This window comes from Protomyctophum bolini (assembly GCF_963924005.1).
Source record: "Protomyctophum bolini genome assembly, chromosome: 4".
Classification (NCBI taxonomy): Eukaryota; Metazoa; Chordata; class Actinopteri; order Myctophiformes; family Myctophidae; genus Protomyctophum; species Protomyctophum bolini.
This window is the reverse complement of record NC_137865.1, coordinates 1,231,901-1,252,960: the sequence shown is the minus strand read 5'-3', so window position 1 is coordinate 1,252,960 and position 21,060 is coordinate 1,231,901.

The window sequence follows — 21,060 nt, the reverse complement described above, 5'->3', positions numbered from 1 at the left end:
AGGTGATCTAAAGGTCAGAGGTCAAAAGTCAGAACACGAAAGTTGTTCGGCATGAGGAGAACGTGTCATTGCAAACGGCCAAACGGTTCATGATCAAAGTTATGAACACGTTCAAAGTTAGCATTTTCAATTGAGCGCTATAGCGCCACAATCTAGGCTTCGCATAGTCACTGTTTGGCATGGCCCTCTACCAGATTACCGCGTTTCGCGAAAACCGACGGTTCAGCCATAACTGCTATTTTTGGCGGAAGAAGAAGGAGAAGAAGAAGAAGAAGAAGAAGAAGAAGAAGAAAAAAAACCACAAAAACAATAAGTGACCAAAGTTACTTCGTGACTTCTTGGTCCCTTAAAAATAATAAGAAGAAGAATGTGCTGTGGGATGTACTGTGGTTTCATTTCACACTCTCAAGAGTTGTAACTCTCCATCATTTAGCTGGGGGGGGCACCTGGAACCCCCTCAAGGACCACTGGCGGTCCCCGGACCGTTAGGGAGACCCCACACTACATACTACACACACTATTTAGCACTTGAGTGCAGCTTTGAGTGTCTGTGAGGTCTGTGAGGTCTTTCTGGACCTGAGAGCCTTTGAGATTTTGAAGTAGATTATCTTTAAAAAAAAAAAAAACACGTGCACAGCATCATGGTCTTGTAGATCAGCTATTTTATTTAGTTTATTTATTCATTTAGTGTGGCTCATTAGAATAAATAACGTATAAACTCTGGGCTTTGTTGGGTAGTTGCTCCACACTAATCTGTAATAACTCACGGGGCCGCCATATAATTTCATGCCATGTTAAATCGCGTTTCGACAGATGCAGTACATGCATGTGTCACCGACAATGCTGAGGAAGGCCATACAGGCCCGAAACGCATACGTTTCTCATTCTCAGAGGTAAATAAAATCATGTAAAAGGACATACAATGAGTGCTGGCATTTTCTTCACCTCAACCGACACGAATACATACTGTACATGTGTCACCGACACGCACATACATGTGTCACCGATACGTATACATACATGTACATACACGTACATACATGTGACAAGTACATACATGTGTCACAGACACGTATACATACAGTACATGCAAGCAGCACACGCATGTGCGTGGTATACCAGACGGCCTGTGTGTCACGCTGCAGCGCTGGGTGACACACACACACACACACACACACACACACACACACACACACACACACACTTCAATTTCTTTATTTGAGTCCACATTTATAAAATACATTATCAAGGACACAAATATTTTCAGTTGCTTCTGATATACTGCGCACTCGAAACATCACGTGTCTCAGTGCTTGAGTCCAAACAAGCCCTAAGTGTACAGAATATAGGCAGCACATGAACTTATTCACAGCCAACATTGGTCACTTCAGTCTGTCATATTACCAACACCGAAAGTACATCATGCCGGGTACAAAAAGCACCTTCTCCTCCAAATAGACCGACTGCCTATAATGGAGGAGATTGAACAGTATGTTGCAAGCTGCTTTGCCTTACACTTGGACAACCCACCACCAGGACCCAGCGAAGGGCACTTCCCTGGTCAGTGTGTGTGTGTGTGTGTGTGTGTGTGTGTGTGTGTGTGTGTGTGTGTGTGTGTGTGTGTGTGTGTGTGTGAGAGAGACAGATAAAACTGTGTTTTCATTCAAACGGAATTACAGCTGTATTGTTGCTGTTTATTATGATTCTGCGAAAACAACATACGCACATCCATTCAGTATAGAAGCAGAAAGCTCTGGACAGGCGGACGGACGGACGGACAGACAGACAACTCTACTGGCAAACATCCTGTTGAGTGTTTTGACATTAAGCTTGATGTGAAAACACTCACCAATACAGTGAGCAGTCAGCCGCACACAGGGGGGGGGGGGGGGGGGGGACACGTGCACGTGATGCCCACAGGCACACATGGTCGTCCATGCGCACACAATTACAAATGCGCACACAATTACACATGCACACACAATTACACATGCACACACAATGCATACATACACAATACACGTGCATATACACAAGACACAATAGACCGCAACATCTCATGCACAACACGCAGATACTCTTCAAACTTCACCCATTTTGCAAAAATATATATATATGTTAATGACGTTTAGAGGATTTAGAACACTATCCTGGGGGTCTTTATGTGTGTTAATATGTGGTTTTAGATATATGTATTTTAGCAGTGAGCTCTGATGTCATGGACACTGGGCTCACTATACTTCCACTTACTTCCTTGTCTCAGCCCTCCCCTTATCCACAAGGGGGAGCAGTGGACCAAAGCATTATGGGAATTGTATTCCAGGAAGGACTTATTTTATTACTTACTAATGTTCAAGTACTTTTTCCACCACTGGTGCCACGGCACTAGCCCTGAAACTTGACGCAACTGAAGCCAGTTTTAAGCAATCGCTACATTTACATTGAAAACGTGTACATAAACATTCAGATTTAAAATATAAAGTACTCACCACGTGTGCCACGGGTGTTAGAGATTTGCTGGTACAGCGATTAGCTATTGCTGTATTACGCGTTGTTTAATAAAAGTTATTCTTTATCCAAGCGCCCCGGCTATATTTTCTCAAACGGGGTCGGTTGGGAAAACTCACAGTTGCACACCAGGAGCGCATGCAGCATTCGTCAATTTGTTTGTTATTGGCACTCCTCCCGACCGATAGGGGTTTTAATACCTAAAGAACTGCTCAGATAAAAATGCCTTTTAATAAACAACGCGGAATGCAGCAGTGCTAATCGCTGTAACAGAAAATTTCTAACATAGTAACACCCTTGGCCCACGTGGTGAGTACTTTATATTTGAAATCAGAATATGTACACGTTTTTTCAATGTAAATGCAGCGATCACGTAAAGTTAAGCCGTGACGCTCATACACCTAAAATGACAAAAGCAAAGCAGAATGTAGATAAGGAAGCAAATTACAAATAATATAATCTGCCACCAAAAAAAATGTTGTGCAATGTCTACTTAATTTCCATTCAATAATCTGTACGGTATTAAGTCATTGACAGAATTCAGATTGTTCACATGAAAGAGACTATACCGGTATATTGTTTGGACAGTGAATTATTCTGGGAAGTGTGTGTGTGTGTGTGTGTGTGTGTGTGTGTGTGTGTGTGTGTGTGTGTGTGTGTGTGTGTGTGTGTGTGTGTGTGTGTATGTGTGTGCGTATAGGTCTAAATAAAGATACATTTTCCCTCTCACTTCCTGTATATCCCAACGTCAGATTTCGTGCTCCGAAAACAGACGATCTGCAAGCTCACGCCACGTCTCAGACGCGACACGGCGTGAGCTTGCGGATCGGCTCCGGTGCTGTGCACGTGGCGGCGTCGTGCACGAAGCAGGCTTTTTAAGGGTAATGAGCTGTGTGGCGTTCTTTCATTGGAGAACAAACAGACATATGCCGGCCGGGCCCTGCGTGATGACAGCACTCTGTGTACACAGCAGCTCAGCTGAACACCTGCCTGTTTTTTTGTACAAAGATATCTCAACGGGACTGCCATATCTATGACCATATGCAGCCATCTTGCCAGCAAGGTGGTAACTATAGTGCAACTTAATTCCCATTGACAGCCCATTCATCCGAAACAGAGAAGTCCCTATCTGATTGTGTTAAACGACGTCAAACTTGAATTATCCTCTTTCTATCTGCAAAGTGTTTGTTTCATAAAAATCCACCGTAGACATGTGTTGGATGTTTGGGAGTGCTCGTTGACTATCACTCAACAGCCAATGCGTACCACCTGTTTTGAATTTGCACATAATGCAGGAGGCAGCAGCACGTGGCTTTACTGATGACGAGCACTTTCAAACTCAGGATCGAAGTAGCTCATAACATGTCTTTTTGTGTCTGAATAAAATCATGGTGAAGTACATCTTGATGATGTCATCAAGATGTACTGAACATAGAATGGGGGGGGGACTTTTTTAATAATTTCCACACAACAGCTATTAATGACATAATTAATGACTAATATTAATGACATATTCAAATGTTAAAAATTAGTGGAATTCCCCTTTAGTTAACATATACTTTTATGGAATTGATATTCTTTGGAAAAAATGTTTGAATGTCCTCTGAATATTTTGCTTTTTTTTTTAAGTAACACACAAACGTTGCACAAACGTTTTTTGGTGGCAGATATTATTTGTAATTTGCTTCCTTATCTCTCTCTCTCTCTCTCTCTCTGTTTTTATTATCGTGAGATTGATGGCTTCCATTTTCAGCATTGCAACTTTTCAGGAATAGAAAGCCTGCAGTGTCTATTAGCTTGGATTCCCCATCGAGGATGTCACTGCAGGTGGACGGGTTTCTGAACTGCCCACAGGCCTCCCAAGAGAGACAGACAGTTTTTTGGCTTTTTCTGCCTTTATTGATAGGTTGAAATTAGACCGACAGGAAATGGGGGAGAGAGATGGGGGGGGAGAAGACGCGCGACAAAGGCCGTCGGGATCGGGAGTCGAACCCGCGGCACGATTATGTTGTAAAGTGGTCCTTTTGTATGTATCGTTGACTCATCTACAAACGGTGGGAATTCAGGAAGTCGCTTCCGTTGCGTTTCACCGTGTTGTCGCGGCGACGCGACAGGGAGCAGAGAGGCAGATAAACGTCAGCCAATCAGAAAAGGGGCATGGACAGGAACAACAGGAAGGAACAGGAAGGAAGGAAGTGTTTATATACTACTGTACATCCCCGGACGGAGGAAAGGAAAGCCTCATTGTCTGGGTGTTGACGCAGAGCTGTGACACCACAGAGCTCAGGAAATTAACTGAAAGACGCTCTGACATCACCGGAGCCATGAGTCATGGCATCGTGACCAGATGTCAGGCGTCGCACAAATTGAGACCCTTGTTGTCTTGTGACTGGCATTAGTGTATATAGGGTTATGTTTTAGTGTATAAGTGCATGTACAGATTAAGGGTTACTAACCCTTCTGTGTGGAGTTTTCATGTTCTCCCCGTGTCCCCTAGGGTAGGTACCCTCACATGTTCTCCCCGTGTCCCCTATAGGGTAGGTACCCTCACATGAATGTTCTCTCCGTGTCCCCTAGGGTAGGTACCCTCACATGTTCTCCCCGTGTCCCCTATAGGGTAGGTAGGTACCCTCACATGAATGTTCTCTCCGTGTCCCCTAGGGTAGGTACCCTCACATGTTCTCCCCATGTCCCCTAGGGTCGGTATACCCTCACATGTTCTCCCCGTGTCCCCTAGGGTAGGTACCCTCACATGTTCTCCCCGTGTCCCCTATAGGGTAGGTAGGTACCCTCACATGAATGTTCTCTCCGTGTCCCCTAGGGTAGGTACCCTCACATGTTCTCCCCATGTCCCCTAGGGTCGGTATACCCTCACATGTTCTCTCCCTGTCCCCTAGGATAGGGGTTTTCAACCTTTTTATACTGAAGTACCACCACAGAAAATATCTGGCTCTCCAAGTACCACCACAATAACTGATACACAGGAGCGTAGACCAGCTATTCAGCTATTATTAACCCATGAGGAGGAAAATTTAATTAATTCTTTAAATTGTTTTGTTTTTGTTCCTTTCCTAAGACAATTTTGCTGCTGCTCTGATGCACAACTGAAAAAAGTTTGGGAACCACTGACACTGTCCGCCAGGATTAATGAATCTATTTATCGCACATTGCCACGTTTTTTTTCCCGCTTTCAACTCTTATTTTGAAGAGAACAAATATCCGTAACCGGATGTTACAATGACATAATGTTGTGTGGTGTCTTCACCCGGATGTCATTGACCACCCACCTTCAGGAGGAAAAAAACTGAGAGACAGGACCCAATATCTTATATCCCTTACCCCTTATACCTAAACTTATTTTTGCCATTTTTTACCATTTTAAAACATTTTAAAAGAGTACAAATAGCCGATCTACAAGCTAACAACGTGTCGATGTACAGTAGATTGACTAGTTGAACTATTTTTTAAATGTTTTTAAATAGTAAAAAAATGGAAAATAAGTTTAGGGATATGGGGTGGCGCAAAATGGAGCCAAGGGGGGACCACACATTTTCACCAATGAATTTCCAAAACTTTCACCCAATTTCCAGGCATAATAGAACAATCATTCAGCGCAATTACGAGCCTCTTACTCCTGTGTGCAATGGCCAAAGACAGCAAACGTATTGAGATTTGGGAGTATACTTCAAAGAAAAAAAAAGTACAGTAGGCCTACTTGAGTAAATGTATTTAGTTACTTCCACCACTGTGTGCATACGTGACACCCTTCGCACGTACGATTGCTTCCTCGATCTCCTCTGAGAGAGAAGCGCTTGGCAACCACCCTCCATCTGCGTATACCACCTCTGCGCTCTTTGTGCGGGGCTAACAGGCCGTGACGTAAAGATACCACCCTCCCAGGGGTGGGCAACTGGCGGCCCGGGGGCCACATGCGGCCCCCACCTTCACTTAATGCGGCCCGCATGTTAATATCAGAATACTGATATAGTATTGATTTCAGCCGTTACAATTCCAAACCCGCTTTAATTAATTCATGACTAGTATTAAATGACTAGTACTTAATTAATGACTAGTATTAAAATGTTATTGTCTTTTTGTGTCCAATGTAGTTATGTTAACAGTTCATAAAGTTAACATAACTATAACTAAATGCATTTGAAATTCAATAAAAAGGTTACTTTTCAGGATTCCAATTCAAAAATAGCAAAAATAAATAAATATAAATGCTTTTTGCTACGACAGTAGCCTAATATGCACTGTGGCCCTCTGGAGTGAGTCGGAAATATATTGGCCTTCGCCATCGTCAAAGTTGCCCACCCCTGATCTATGCAGTGTGGAAGTCAAGTGGAAGTTAATTTTAACAGAAGTTTGCAGGAGAGCAACACCATCAAACAAACAGACATGGAACTCAGGTTTACGTGACAATAATCCAACAAAGAACACAACCAAACACAGGGCTCATCAGATAGGCACAAGATTAACAGGATTAACAGGTGAACTCAAATCAAATCAACACAAGGATTGGCTGGGGGGAAAACAAGACACAGGTGAAACAGAGAACCGAAAATCAGGGAAGGCGAGACAAGGCAGGACTACAAAGGAGGACAGGAAACGCAAAGCATCACTTCAAAATAAGATTCAAGAACACTGTAGCATAACTTCAGAATAAAGAGCAACGAAAACAACACGCGGACGGCAGATCCTGACACTGACTGTCGTAAAACGATACAAAGGCACCTCCCTGACAATATCGCCGAGACAGTTTGTTTATTTTTGGACCACAATTCTTATAATGATATGAGATGATTTTAAAGTGTTAGTTTCTACAGTTAATTTATCATTCCTTTTCATTTGTATAATAAATAGTTCAGGCCCTCTCACTATAGGACTATCATCAACTATAAGAACAACTTATTATTAACTCTGAAATTATGAATTCTGAAACCAAACCTGTTGTGTGATTGCTGCATTTACAACACGGCAGCAGATCTGAAGAGATTTGGCCTGACAAGAATGTCCATAATAAAATCATTAGGCCACAAATAGAAGTGTGTTGACGGTGAAACTTTAAAAAGCAAATCAGGTCACTTAACCCATTTAGACCTGAGGCAGATTTTTTTTGGTGCCCAGTGGTGCTCACTGCTTATCCTTTTTCATGTCAAGGACCACCAGAATTATCTGTATTCGGGCCGCGGACCCCCCATCTGAACATATATTGTTCCAGGGACCTCCCAGGAAGCGTTAACAATGTTCACTGTGAATTATATTCAAAAGATTTGCGCCACATTTTAACAATTTTTCAAAAATAGCAGATCTACAAGCTCATAGATCTGCTATTTTTCAACAGCTGAAGTTCAAAATAGTGGTTAAAAGCTATAAGGCGACACAGATGCGTTCCCGTCATAAATGCGTTAACCTATTTAGGCCTGACGTCAAAAAAAGAAAATCTATATCAGTCGTTCTCAATATGTCATGTCATGGACCACAAAAATGATATGTAATTGGCCACCGACCCCCATGTGAAAATATGTTGTCCGAGGGACCCTTCAGAAGCAAAGATTTTAGTTAAAAACGTTCTGAAAGAATATATATTAAAAGATTTTGCGCTACAAGCTCGTATCGCGGCACTCGGTGCCGCACTATGAGCTTGTAGATCTGCTATTTTTCAATAGCTAAACACCAAAAGGGGTCCCCCGCCCAGAATGGGTTAAGGAACGCCAAACCCCTCAGGCAGCGGAAAGCAAAACGGACCAGGCATAAACAGCTGCCAATAAGCATCAATCAACATCATCAACGACATCAAAACCAGCTGCCATTAAGCATCAACATCAACGGCATCCGCAGAACATACGTTCATCTGTAACCTTGATTAAATACGTTGTCGTTTGACGAGTTGTCCTCGTGCCCCAGTGGTGGAACGTAATTAAGTGACCTTTTATTTATTTTTTAATTGCCTCAAACTTATTTTGTTTCTGTTTGTTCTCTGCCTTGTAAAGCACTTTGCGATTGCATTTTTAAGTGACCTTTTATTTATTTTTTAATTGCCTCAAACTTATTTTGTTTCTGTTTGTTCTCTGTCTTGTAAAGCACTTTGCGATTGCATTTCTGGCATGAAAGGTGCCACTGCTATATAAATAAAGTTTATTATTATTATTATTATTAAGTCATTATGTTGTGCTTTAGCTATTGAAAAATAGCAGATATACAAGCTATTTTTGAAAAATCGTGAAAAAGTGCCTGAAATCTTGTTTTTAACTCAAATCTTTGCTACTGCCACTGGGGGGGGGGGGGGGGGGGTCCCTGGAACAACATATTTTCAGATGTGGGTCGGCGGCATATTACATATAGTTTTCGGGGTCCTTGACATGAAATGAGGTTTTTCAGAAAACAGTACGTTTATTTTTTTTATTTTTTTTCGACGTCAGGCCTAAATGGGTTAAACCACTCTGAGTGGGGTCTCACAGGTATGGCCCACTTGGTGCTGTAAGCCAATAGGAAGGGGTTATTAAACCACTCTGAGTGGGGTTTCACAGGTATGGCCCACATGGTGCTGTAAGCCAATAGGAAGGGGATACTTCTCGTGTTATTTTAACTGGCTTAAAAACACAACTTGGAGTAAAAGAGACAACGAGATATAGCTTCACGACAGCAAGAAAGCCAACTATTGCGGAACACTGAACACGACTGGGTTTGTCAGGGCAAACGGTATAAACATCTGAGCCGTCGTCTGTATATCTCCTCTGATGCACGCAGACAGGAGCACGCTTCAAGGCAGTCAGGGGAGCGTCAGCGCGCAGACAGGAGCACGCTCCAAGGCAGACAGGGAGCGTCAGGCCGCTAAGCGGTGAGCAGCCACGGCAAAGCACCCACGTCACCCCCAGGGGCAGACAAAGACAGAACCACGTCACCCCAGGGCCTCCAAGACAGCTTTCAAAAGGCCAGGTCTAATCATCGCCATCGTCATCATCATCATCATCATCATCGTCACAGACCGTGCAGATCAAAGCCGTTATGTCCCCAGCATTCGTCCATGTGCAGCGTCAACGCGAGCAGAGCCACACACGCAGTGGACAGTTAAGCCAGCACATACCCTTCAGTATAGCCTGCTGGCTGCAGTGCCGCGGTGGTCTTTTTGACAGCAATTTAGTCTTTTTAGTCTTAGTTTTAGTCATAATATTTAGTGATCTGAAATGGTTAGTCTCGGTCTAGTCCCACACATTTTTACCAATGCATTTCCAAAACATTTCCCGAACCCAATTTTCAGGCCTATAGAACAATCATTCAGCGCAATAATAATAATAATTAATTGTATTTTTATAGTGCTTTTCCAAGTGCTCAAAGCGCTTTACAATGGTTCATCCATTCATGCATTGGGAGGTGAAGCGGCGAACAGTCGACGCCAGCGTCCTCACTTCCCACATTCACGCACCAATGGTGGCGAGCTCACACCGCGATGTAGGGTTCAGTGTCTTTGCCCAAGGACACTTCGACATGTAGACAGGAGGAGCCGGTATTCGAACCGCCGACCCAGGGATCATTGGACGACCTGCTCTATACCTCCTGAGCCACAGCCGCCCCCGAATAATAACAATGAGTCTCAGCAATGCCCAAAGACAGACAGGCAGTGTATGTAGCAACAATAACACATAGTAGAGAATGCTATAATTCTATTCCAAATTGTGTGCCAAATGTTTTGCTACTGCTACCTATAAATAGTATAGGGCATAGGATCACGCTGCAGCACGCTGTGAGCTTGTAGATCTGTTATTTTTTTTCACACACTGTACTGGGACACATTATTCATTAATTAATTAATTCAAGTTTTATTTATTCTCGAAAGTAATCAAACTCATTTTCAGTGTCGTCGAGTAATACAATCACATAGAAAAAAACATCACAATACATCAGAAGATCAGGAAAAGAAAAACAAAAGGTATACAAACTATACATGTGAATTGCATAGGCTTACAAATACAAAGCTAAAACAAATTTCAAAATGATCTAAAAACAGTTGCATACCGTGGGCGTCTGCATGATCACCAAGGTTTTAAAACGAAGGGTACCAATGTGGTCAATTTGAAATGTCTTTTGTAGGTCGTTCCGTGTATTAGGGCCAAAGAAGCTAAGATTTAGCAAGTTCAGAGTTAACTTTTGGTACCTTGAATTTGGGGAAATGACTTGACCGGGTGTGGTATACGGTTCCGGAGTCCCATTTCAGGAAAGATGAGATGTATTTAGGACAATCTCCAAGCATATAGCTTTATACAAGAATAGGTGCCAATGCAGTTCTCGTCTCTCTGTCAGGGAGGGCCATTAGGCTGCATTCACGCTGCCAGTTTCGCGAAAATATCGACTTGTGTTACATATTTCGTGTGATGTTATCCATGTTTTGGAAAAGGTTTTTATTACCGGTAACCAAATCGATGACCAGAAACAATGCATAGCCAACTATTTTTCCAGGACCCTTGATACATTCCAAACCTTTTCCAGGTCTGGAAAAAGTATTTTCTATGATTTCAAGATGTTTCCAGGAATGTCATGACCGTGGGAACCCTGCTAGGCGGCGGTGGATCAGGGGTAGAGTGGCCGGGTGTTAACTGCAAGGTTGCCAGTTCGAACCCGGGCTCCCCCAGAGTTGGTGTCGAAGTGTCCATGAGGCATCATACCAAAGCCTACACGGGTTGTGCAAGGACGCGCTGTGATTGGCCAGTCGCTGTGATTGACAGCCTAACCCTAACCTCAGTAAAACTAACCTTAACCTCAGTAAAACTATACCCAACCTTAACCTCAGTAAAACTATACCTAAACCTAACCATAACCTCTATAGTGTTTTAGTCGTGGCCCTATATATTTGGTCATTTTAAAATGGTTCGACTAGCCGATCTACATCGCCACGGTGTGTGTAATAGATCGGCTATTTGAACTAATGGTGAGCCTCCCCACGTCCAAAACGGTAGAGAAATTAGATAGTTACCATGTGGTGAAAAACAACCATGTTATTTTCCTGCTCAGACTCAGGCAGCCACCCAGCCAGCCACACAGCCACACACATAGCTCCGTAAGGGAGTGCCACTCAAAAAAGTTTAGGGATGAGGGAAGGGGTAAGGCACTGACCAAAATAGGGGCCATAGTCTTGTAGTCAACTACATTGACACTGCAGTATTGTACTTTGTTTGAGTATCTGTACTGCACTACTTGAATATTTGTATTTTTGGGGGGTGGGGACGTGTATGACGTTCACTCCCACTACATTTGAAAATGGACTATTGTGCATATTAACGGGTACTTTTACTTTATATTGTGAAGTATATCTTGATGGCAATACTTTTGCACGTGTTTGCAACATTTTGAACGTATGTAGTTCCATTCCAAAGGCTTACGTTACCAGTCGACTATAGAGCCATAGGCAAGTAGTAACGCAGCACCGTATAGCCTACACGTATATGTGACAGCCTTTCAAGCGAACAAAGTTTGAATAGCCTTTTGAATAGCCTATACCATTTCATTTCGTTTCAGTCCTATTTTTAGTCACCTGAAATGTTATAGTTTTAGTCTTAGTTTGACTTTGTCGCCAAAAATGCATTTTGGGCGCTGCCTCGATGACGTCGTAATGACTCATTTTTTACACGCGACACGTTGTGAGCTCTATTTAAGATCGGCTAATTTCAGCGTTTGCAACCCAAACATGAAATGGCCTGACTGTCTGTTTAAAAGGTGGCATTACACTGTATACGTATTTTATTGCTAGTATTTTTACTCAAGTACACATCCTTCTTCCATGAGCCTTGCGAGTATAGGACACGCAGTTGTCATACAGTAACTGTACACACTTCATTTAATCTCCATTACAAAGCCTCTGCTCTCCATATGAAAACAAGCCTGTTAATTAAAAAGCTGCTATATTCAAGCAGCCTCTTGGAACGAGCCTCGCTGCCTGCGTGCAACGTGCACATGCAGTTAAGCCACGGTGCACTAGCTAGCTGCCGCGATGGGCCGCGGACGGACGGACGGACGGACGCATTTGGAAACCAAATGAGCTCATTGTTGTTGCCTGGGCCATTTGCTTCTTTCATCTGCAGATCATTGTCCTGTTTTTTTCCCCCCCTCTTCTAGTGACTGTTTTGTTCAGTCCTTTGATTAAAGCACTAAGGCCTGGAACGCTATCCGTGTCACTTTATAGCGTCTAACCTCATTAATAAGCGGCATAAGTCTTTGAATATATAATTATAATCTTTCACAGCGGACGTTTTTTTTTTCACTCAAATCTTTGCTTCTGGGGGACTACATATTTTGAGATGGCGGTCGGCGCCCAGAGGGGGTCCTTGACGTGAAGACGTTTGAGAACACCCCCCCAAAAAAAAACTGTCACAATCCAGAAGACGTTTGTAAGAATCGGGTGCTCAGGTCTCAAGGGATTAAAGCACTCAGGGCCTGGTCCATTACTCATCTGCTTGGACAGGTTCAGTGGTGGAAAGTAATCAAGTACATTTACTCAAGTATACGGTACTTAAAGGTAGGGTAAGGGTTAACCCATTCAGAACGGGATTCCCTTTTGGTGTTCAGTTACAGGCCACATTGTGTGGCCTGTAAAAACTCGAAGAAAACAAACACATTTACAGTGCAGTTACTAACACACAATACACTATCAGACAATTTGTGAATTGTACTTCTTCTAATGTAGTCTACATGATTTCCTGCAAATGTACAGGCAAAACATCCAGGGCACGCATAAACATCATAGAACACATGAGTGCTATCAGATGCAAGGACATCAAATCTCCTGCCGCAAGACATTTCATGGAAGCCGGTCACTCCATAGCAGATCTGTCTTTCACAGTTATTGAACAAGTTAAGAAATCTAGAAGAGGGGGTGTTCGATTCCCGCTCGGGGCGTTGTGGGTGCTGGCGGCGTGTTTCCTCCTTACAAAATCATGGGTTAAAAAAAATATATATATAAAATAAAAAAGGACCCCCAAATTGACACCAATGAGCCTGCAGACCCCCATTTGAAAATGGCCTCCAAATACCAACATCTTTGTCCCAACAAACGCAGCCTAGCTAGCTGGCCACTGCAGGGGACAGGTGGTCTGTTACAGAGAGGGCAGCCTATACCTAGCTATTCCGACTCGGCACATTACTAACCCTCTCCCTAAACCTAACCGCACATGAATGGAAGCCACGAATGGCAGTGCGTCCGAATGCCACTCTGTCCCCCTCCACTAGCGCCTCATATAATAATAATTGAATCCACTTCTCACTAAATCTGTGACAATGGAATTTGATTCTGCAGAAGTGCACTGGACCACAGGCCAGAAGCTTCAAACACCAACCAGGCAGTGTAAGAATATTCACAGTGACGGACTGTCCAAAATTGAATCACATAAAAAATCACACAGGAAAAAGGCTAAAAGAACAGTAGCCTGAGCTAACGTGTTGTTAGGTTTCTGGTCTAGAGGGGGGGGGGGGGGTCGCAGCTGAGATTTGAAACACGCCCTGATTGGATCTCAACGATCTGTCCGTCGGCCCCGGCCTCTCCTAACCACCCACCACCCACCCCCAGTGAAGCGCTACGTCACATAATTTGGAGCGACGCTCACCCAGAAGGGTTGACTCGCACTTCTAGACTGCCAACAACGCATTCCTCCAGGCTTTCATTTTTTGCGCCGCCGAAAATGAAAGCCTGGGTATCGAGGCTAAAAGCACAGCAACTTGAGGTAACTACCTTAACGGGCTACACCCTTACATGAAGGGCCCCAGCAGCTCTCTTCCTCAGCTGCTCAATATAGCTTGCCTAGACCAAACTGAACTCCCCTAATGCAGACTCAGCCACCATTTTATACCAGGTGGGTCATACCACAGTAATTAGCAGTGTTGTCCCTGAACGCGTTCATTGAATGATCGTTCACCGACCCGTTCATATTTTGTGTGAACGTGTCGTGAACTGAACGTACTGTATTACTATTTCTGCCTGATGAACGTTACTGTGAACGCGTTAATTCTGGGCATGTGTGAACGTCACTCTGACAGTTCACTTCGTTCAAGTGTGTGCGAACAGATTTCCATCTAAACACAAAACAGGCCTTAATGTGTATAGCGGAAAAAAAGAACAAACACCAATCTGTCCCGCTCCTGCTAAAGCATATGTAAGCCCAAATCAGACACCAAATGATTGTTCACTATCTCTGGAGGCTGGAGCTTGCGCGCAACGCGGTCATGTTTTATCGAAGCGATGATGATGTGCTTGTGCGCTCGCAGACCAGACACGCTGATCCTGATCCACACAGACAGCCATGCACAGAGCATGCCCCGACGCTTGAAAACACTGAGGTAAACATGTTGTAAATAAAGACAAGGAAAATGATTAATAATTCGGTGGCATTTCACATTGCAAATGAGCTATTTTTTCCCTAAATGTAAAACAAAAATATAATAAGGAATTCATTTGGATAATGGTAATGGAGATATTGTAAAAGTTGTCACTTTATTAATATATATATAAAAAAAAAGGTTTGGACATAAAGTCTGCGGTTCTATAGAGCGCCGCAGTCCCCGCCCCCTTTCAGAAAAGCGAGTGGCCCAGGAAGTGGAAGCCCCATGCATTCTCCCATCGGCACTTTTAATATAATTTATTTAAAGACGGTTACGCCGCGGACAAAGCCAATTCGGATCGTGACGAATCATGACAATGAACACAATATTTTGGGACGATCAAATCATTAGAAAGAAGAAAAGAAAGTCAGGAAACAACACTATTTGTTTTATTTTTCGTCTTATAAATTATTTGATCGGCCCAAAATATTGTGTTCATTGTCATGATTCGTCACGATCCGAATTGGCTTTGTCCGCGGCGTAACCGTCTTTAAATAAATTATATTAAAAGTGCCGATGGGAGAATGCATGGGGCTTCCACTTCCTGGGCCACTCGCTTTTCTGAAAGGGGGCGGGACTGCGGCGCTCTATATGGCTATGGGCTGTGGCAATCATTTTGAAACAAAACAAAAATGACAAAGAACTAAAATAAGAAATGTTGAATTATGAACTATGAATTATGAACTATTCATTTTTACAGGTTTGAACTGTGAACTGTACTAGTTCATAAAAAAGTGAACTTTCCCCAACACTAGTCATTAGTATCGTTAACTTAAACTAGACGAACTAAGGCCCATAAGTTATACAATTACATTACTTTACCATGACTGTACTGTAATTATTTGTTTTGTATTTATTTCAGTTATTCATTGCTTATTCAATGCATGTCCAAGTTGGGGTGTGCACGCTTTTCCGACACACCAAAGGTCCAAAGCGTGGGGATATGCGATGTGAAAATGCGATGGGTCTGACATGCGCTGCTCCCGTGCTTGCGGTTATGGTTAGGTTAGGGATTGAGGTTTCGGATCAATAGTATGTCGGAACTAAAGCCTGTACCCGTCCAAGTTCGACCGGAAGTGTCATTGTTTTGGCTAATGCGGAACCCTTTAAATGGCCGTCTGGTGTCCGGTTAAGGGCGAACTTTTCGTCGGAAAGCTCCGGTACAACTACAACATGACGTCACTCGCAACTTCTGAAACGCATTCCTCCGAATTTTTGTTCTGAAAGCTGCGCTCCCAGATGTTGTGACTCTCCGAACTCTACTTCGGAGAAAAAAGTCTGATCTTTCCAACGAAAAGTTCGGTGGTCGGAGACAGTATGGACTGCCCTTTAGTCAAGCTTGTGGAGATTGTGGAGTAGTTGTCTGGCTACGAGAGACTAGTGTCATCATCATCATCATCATAATTTTTCGACTGCGGTCGAGATCGTGGATTTCACAATAACACGCCAGGCTTCCCGGTCCTTCATTGCCATCCCCAGTTCCTGCTTACTGATGCATGATGTGTCCCTATAGCGATGACATCAGGGAACGACAGTTTTCTACCTCTGGTCTTCTTTGAGGCAGGACTCCAGAGAAGAAGCGAACTTAGGGAAGATATAACCTCATTGTCAGCTCTGTAGCAGTGGCCGGCAAACTGTGTTCTTCTGGATCGGAACTAGTGGAGAAAAACGAGAAAAACAGGTTGCCGTATGTTAGATTAGTCGATGGGTGGGTCTTCCAGGGCTCTTCCTTGCACTCTTTCGCTTGACAGCGTGATGCAGAAGTTCGAGTTTGTGTGTCGCTGTGCTCATGGCCATGGCATGCGGGCACTAGTGATCTTCTCATTGCTGTGTTGCCAGTTTTGCAAGATAAACAAGTGGCCAGGTCAAGCACAAATGAAAATAGCTGATCTACAAGCTCACAGCGACACATTGTGAGGTTATACATCCGTTATTTAAAAACGTGTGTGTGTGTGTGTGTGTGTGTGTGTGTGTGTGTGTGTGTGTGTGTGTGTGTGTGTGTGTGTGTGTGTGTGGACCGACAATGAGTGTTTGCATGCTTTGCAAAGTGTACAGTCTTATAGGGAGCAGGTTGATTGGCAAAGTGTTCACAGGTTAGCTGATGAGAGAGTGTGTAAATGGGACAATAGATATAAAGTAAATCACACAAAAATCACATAAAAAATGTTTTAAGTTGTGATTTAAAAGACTCAGCGGAGGGCGCAGACCTAACCGCGAGGGGAATTCTGTTCCACTGAGTGGGGGCTGAGACAGCAAAGGCGCGGTCGCCCCTGAGCCTCTTATTTGTGTGCGGAACCCCTAAGAGACCCCTGTCTGCTGACCTGAGGGTCCTGGTAGAGGGGGGATAGGATACGATTCTGAACCGGACCGGCAGCCAGTGGAGAGAGGCCAGGACAGGGGTGATGTGGTCTCTCCTTCTGGTGCCGGTCAGGAGTCGGGCTGCTGCATTTTGTACAAGTTGTAGACAAGACAGGGATGACTGACTAATCCCAGTGTAGAGGGCATTACAGTAGTCTAACCGGGATGATATTAGTGCGAGGATGACTATTTCAAGGTCGTGTGTGGAGAGAAATGGTTTGATTTTTGGAGATGGAGCGGAGGTGGAGCGGAGGTTTCTGGCACAACAGCGCCCCTACTGGTACGGTAGTCATAGTCATACTGGTGCTCATGAACCAACACATACATAGGCACACACATAGGTGAACACGGACATTGCTGTTCCTTGGAGTGGTTGCACCACTCAAAAATAGATGCCTCATTGGCCGCTATACAGTTCGTTGGAGCGATGTGTGTTGAAGGAAGGGGCGGAAGAATCTACACTGGGTACACTGAAGTACGCCGGAAGTGTGGAAGGCACGGTACGTCACGCTGCCACTCAAGTGATTACTGGCCAATCACAGCGCATCTTTTCCGGGACTTCATCAGACCCGAACATGCGCTCTGTGAGTACATAATTATGCTCCAGAGCCGGAAAGGGCGTCTACGTTTATATGTCTATGAATGGGACTGCAGTGTGGTGGAAAGGAATTGTGGGAGTGGCCAGGGTGGAGAGATGGTCTGTGGAGTGACAGACCGTGACAGTGTGTGTGTGTGTGTGTGTGTGTGTGTGTGTGCATTGTCCATGTTTGTATTGTAGGGCACAGGCTGCCCCGTGACAAAAAGCATGTAAAAAACGCAGTGGTGGAAAGTAACTAAGTACTTTTACTTAAGTACTGTACTTCAGTACAATGTTGAGGTATTTGTACTTTACTTGAGTATTTCCAATTTCCAGTACTTTGACTTCTACTCCACTACATCTCGGAGGCAAAATATTTACTTTTACTTTGCTACAATTATTTGAAAACTTAAGTTACTTTGGCGATTTTGACTAGAAAGCATACATTAACCACTTCAACCCTATACATTTTGGCCATTTGAAAATAGCCGATCTACAAGCTCACAACGACGCATTGTGAGTACACATTTTTAACTTGTGAAATGGGACATTCTGCAATATGAGTACTTTAAGTACATTTTGATGCCGATACTTTAGTACTTTTACTCAAGTACATTTTCAATTCCGTACTTTTACTTGTAACAGAGTAGTTCTAAATTGCAGTATTGGTAGGCTTACTTTTAATTAAGTAAAGCAATTGAGTAGGCCTACTTTTTCCACCACTGAAAAAACTTAAACAGCCAAAGACTCAACAGCCGCAGACATCTTAAAGATGGAGTGCCAGAAATTGTTCAAGTTTTTCATGTGTCTATGAGGTGACAGCACTTCATTTGACACCCTGGAGTCGTTTTTATGTGCAATGGTGTATTAACTTTGTATTTGGGGTTTCTTCCTGGAGGCTGAACCCTTGACAGTCAAACAGGGCCAATGAAATAAACAGTAATATAGTGACATCACACCATCAGCCCCTCCCCTAACCCCTACCCCTTAATCATACAACTAACGCTGTGGGTGCGGCTTCAGTTCAGGTGGATCACCACCCATCACGACCCACCAGGCAAACCAGGCATACGTAATGAACTGGTGGGCGTGTCCAGATAAAAACAACATTTTTGCAAATACTGTACACTTTTTTGAAAAGATTATACCTCCTTATAAAGACCTATATGAAAAATACGTTTTTCACACAATTTTAGACCATATCCGTGGCATACTATACCTAACAATGGATGCCAAAACAATGGGAAAATTTGTGAATTTTGTGAATTATTATATCAAAAGTCCATAAAATGAAATGGTAGTAGAGGGTATGCGCATGCATAAAGTGAATGGGAAATAGAGTGGCAAATCGAGTGGAAAGTGGCCAAGTGAGTCTAATGCCATTTAACGTTGTTTAATGCAAGATAGGACTTTTCTGTTTGGATGTATGTGCTATCAAGGCCAGAAAAGTAGTCTTTTGCCACTCACACTGCGTGAAAAGAGGAGTTAACGGGCAATTATGGGCACTAGATTTGCCTGTATACCTCACGTTTAGCAGGCATAGCCTACAGCAATATACGGTAATATACAGGTGTGATGGTACAATATGGGAGTTTACCGAAGTTTGTTTGTTTAATGGGAGTTTCCTGTAATTTACACATGCGTATTCCATGCTTTTTGCACAGTGTCAGTAGGTGCTCCCACATAACCGACTTCATTTTGTAGTGCTACGTTACGTCCGGGTCCAAGTGGCACCAGCTCCCGTCCGCATCTCATTGTAAATAGAATATCTAAACGTGTGAATCTTTTTTTCTTTTTTTTTTTCTTTTTTCCAGAAAGGAAGCCATTGAGGGTTAAAATGGGTCTTAATGCTTCCAACTCGAGTAGAATTATTAAAGGACCACTTCACCACTTTTCAACCTATCTTCATATAATAGGTCCTCACTAATGATCATGATAACATGGCACGATTTTTTTCTACTCAGTCTGTGTCTCATAGGAGGGCTGTGGGCAGTTTAAAAACTGTCTTCCAGTGACATCATCATTAGGCAGATTATTTTTAAGTAGCTTTTTTTTACAAAAATGTTTAGATTTTCATTATCGTGAGAACGATGGCTTCCATGTTTGCATTGCAACTTTTCAGGACTAGAAAGCCTGCAGTTTTTATTAGCTTGTATTCCCCATCGATGATGTCACTGGAAGACGGTTTCTGATCTGCCCACGGCCCTCCTATGAGACACAGACTGAGTAGAAAAAAATTGCCCCATTTTTTCATGATTATTAGTGAGGACCTATTATATGAAGATAGGTTGAAAAGTGGTGAAGTGGTCCTTTAATGTTTTGTACAAGTGTCCATGACAACAAAATATATGATGTGGAGACAATAAAGACTATTATTATCATTATTATTGAAGGTGGCAATTTGCTCGGTAAAATATTTCGGGGGCATATTTAGAATGTGCATGTGCAGGCTTGAGTATGTTGAATCTAGTTTGCATCAATGAGGATTTAGTTGACACAATGACATAAAATGGCGATAGTATTCCATGTGGGGCAGACGGCCTGTCACAGCCAGATTTGGGAGAGCAGCACAGCTTTGTTGTTGCGAGGAAAGTGGTAAAATGAGACTTTTGTGGTTGTTTTCGTCTCAGATTTAGTCCGACGGAGCGTCACAGTATAACTCTATGGGGACACAAAAGCGACACAAAACTAGGACATGGAAGTATCTCAGAAGGGGGCGCTCACGTCACAGCTAAAATACTGAATTGATGATGATGCACACGCATACCCTCTATTACTTCCTTTGAACGAAAACGTGATGCGTGGTGAGTGGTGACGTGTCAAGTCCAGCATAAACACAAAAATAAAGCTTGATTTCATTCACCTGTTCTATTCCCATTGCTGTGTGTCCGTCCAAACACGCGTCACACATGCAGCGGCTCTACATCCCATACCCTGGAGAGATGTGACGTTCTGATTGGTTAAAAAAAACACACAGCATTCCGTTTCAGTGTGAGTGAAACGGAAACTACAAAATGAAACTACAAAATTAAATGTGAAACTACAAATTAAAATGCCTGTATCTTCATTTCACGATGTCTTTAGTCAATATAAAACATTAATAAAAGACATCCATGGCACTTAACAGAAAAACTCAATGTGTAATAAGTTACTACAGGACAGGGGTTCTCAGGGTCGCGACCCCTCGGGGGGTTGTCAATTTATTTTGGGGGGGTCCCTAGATTATTAAAAACATGCGTTCTGTATTT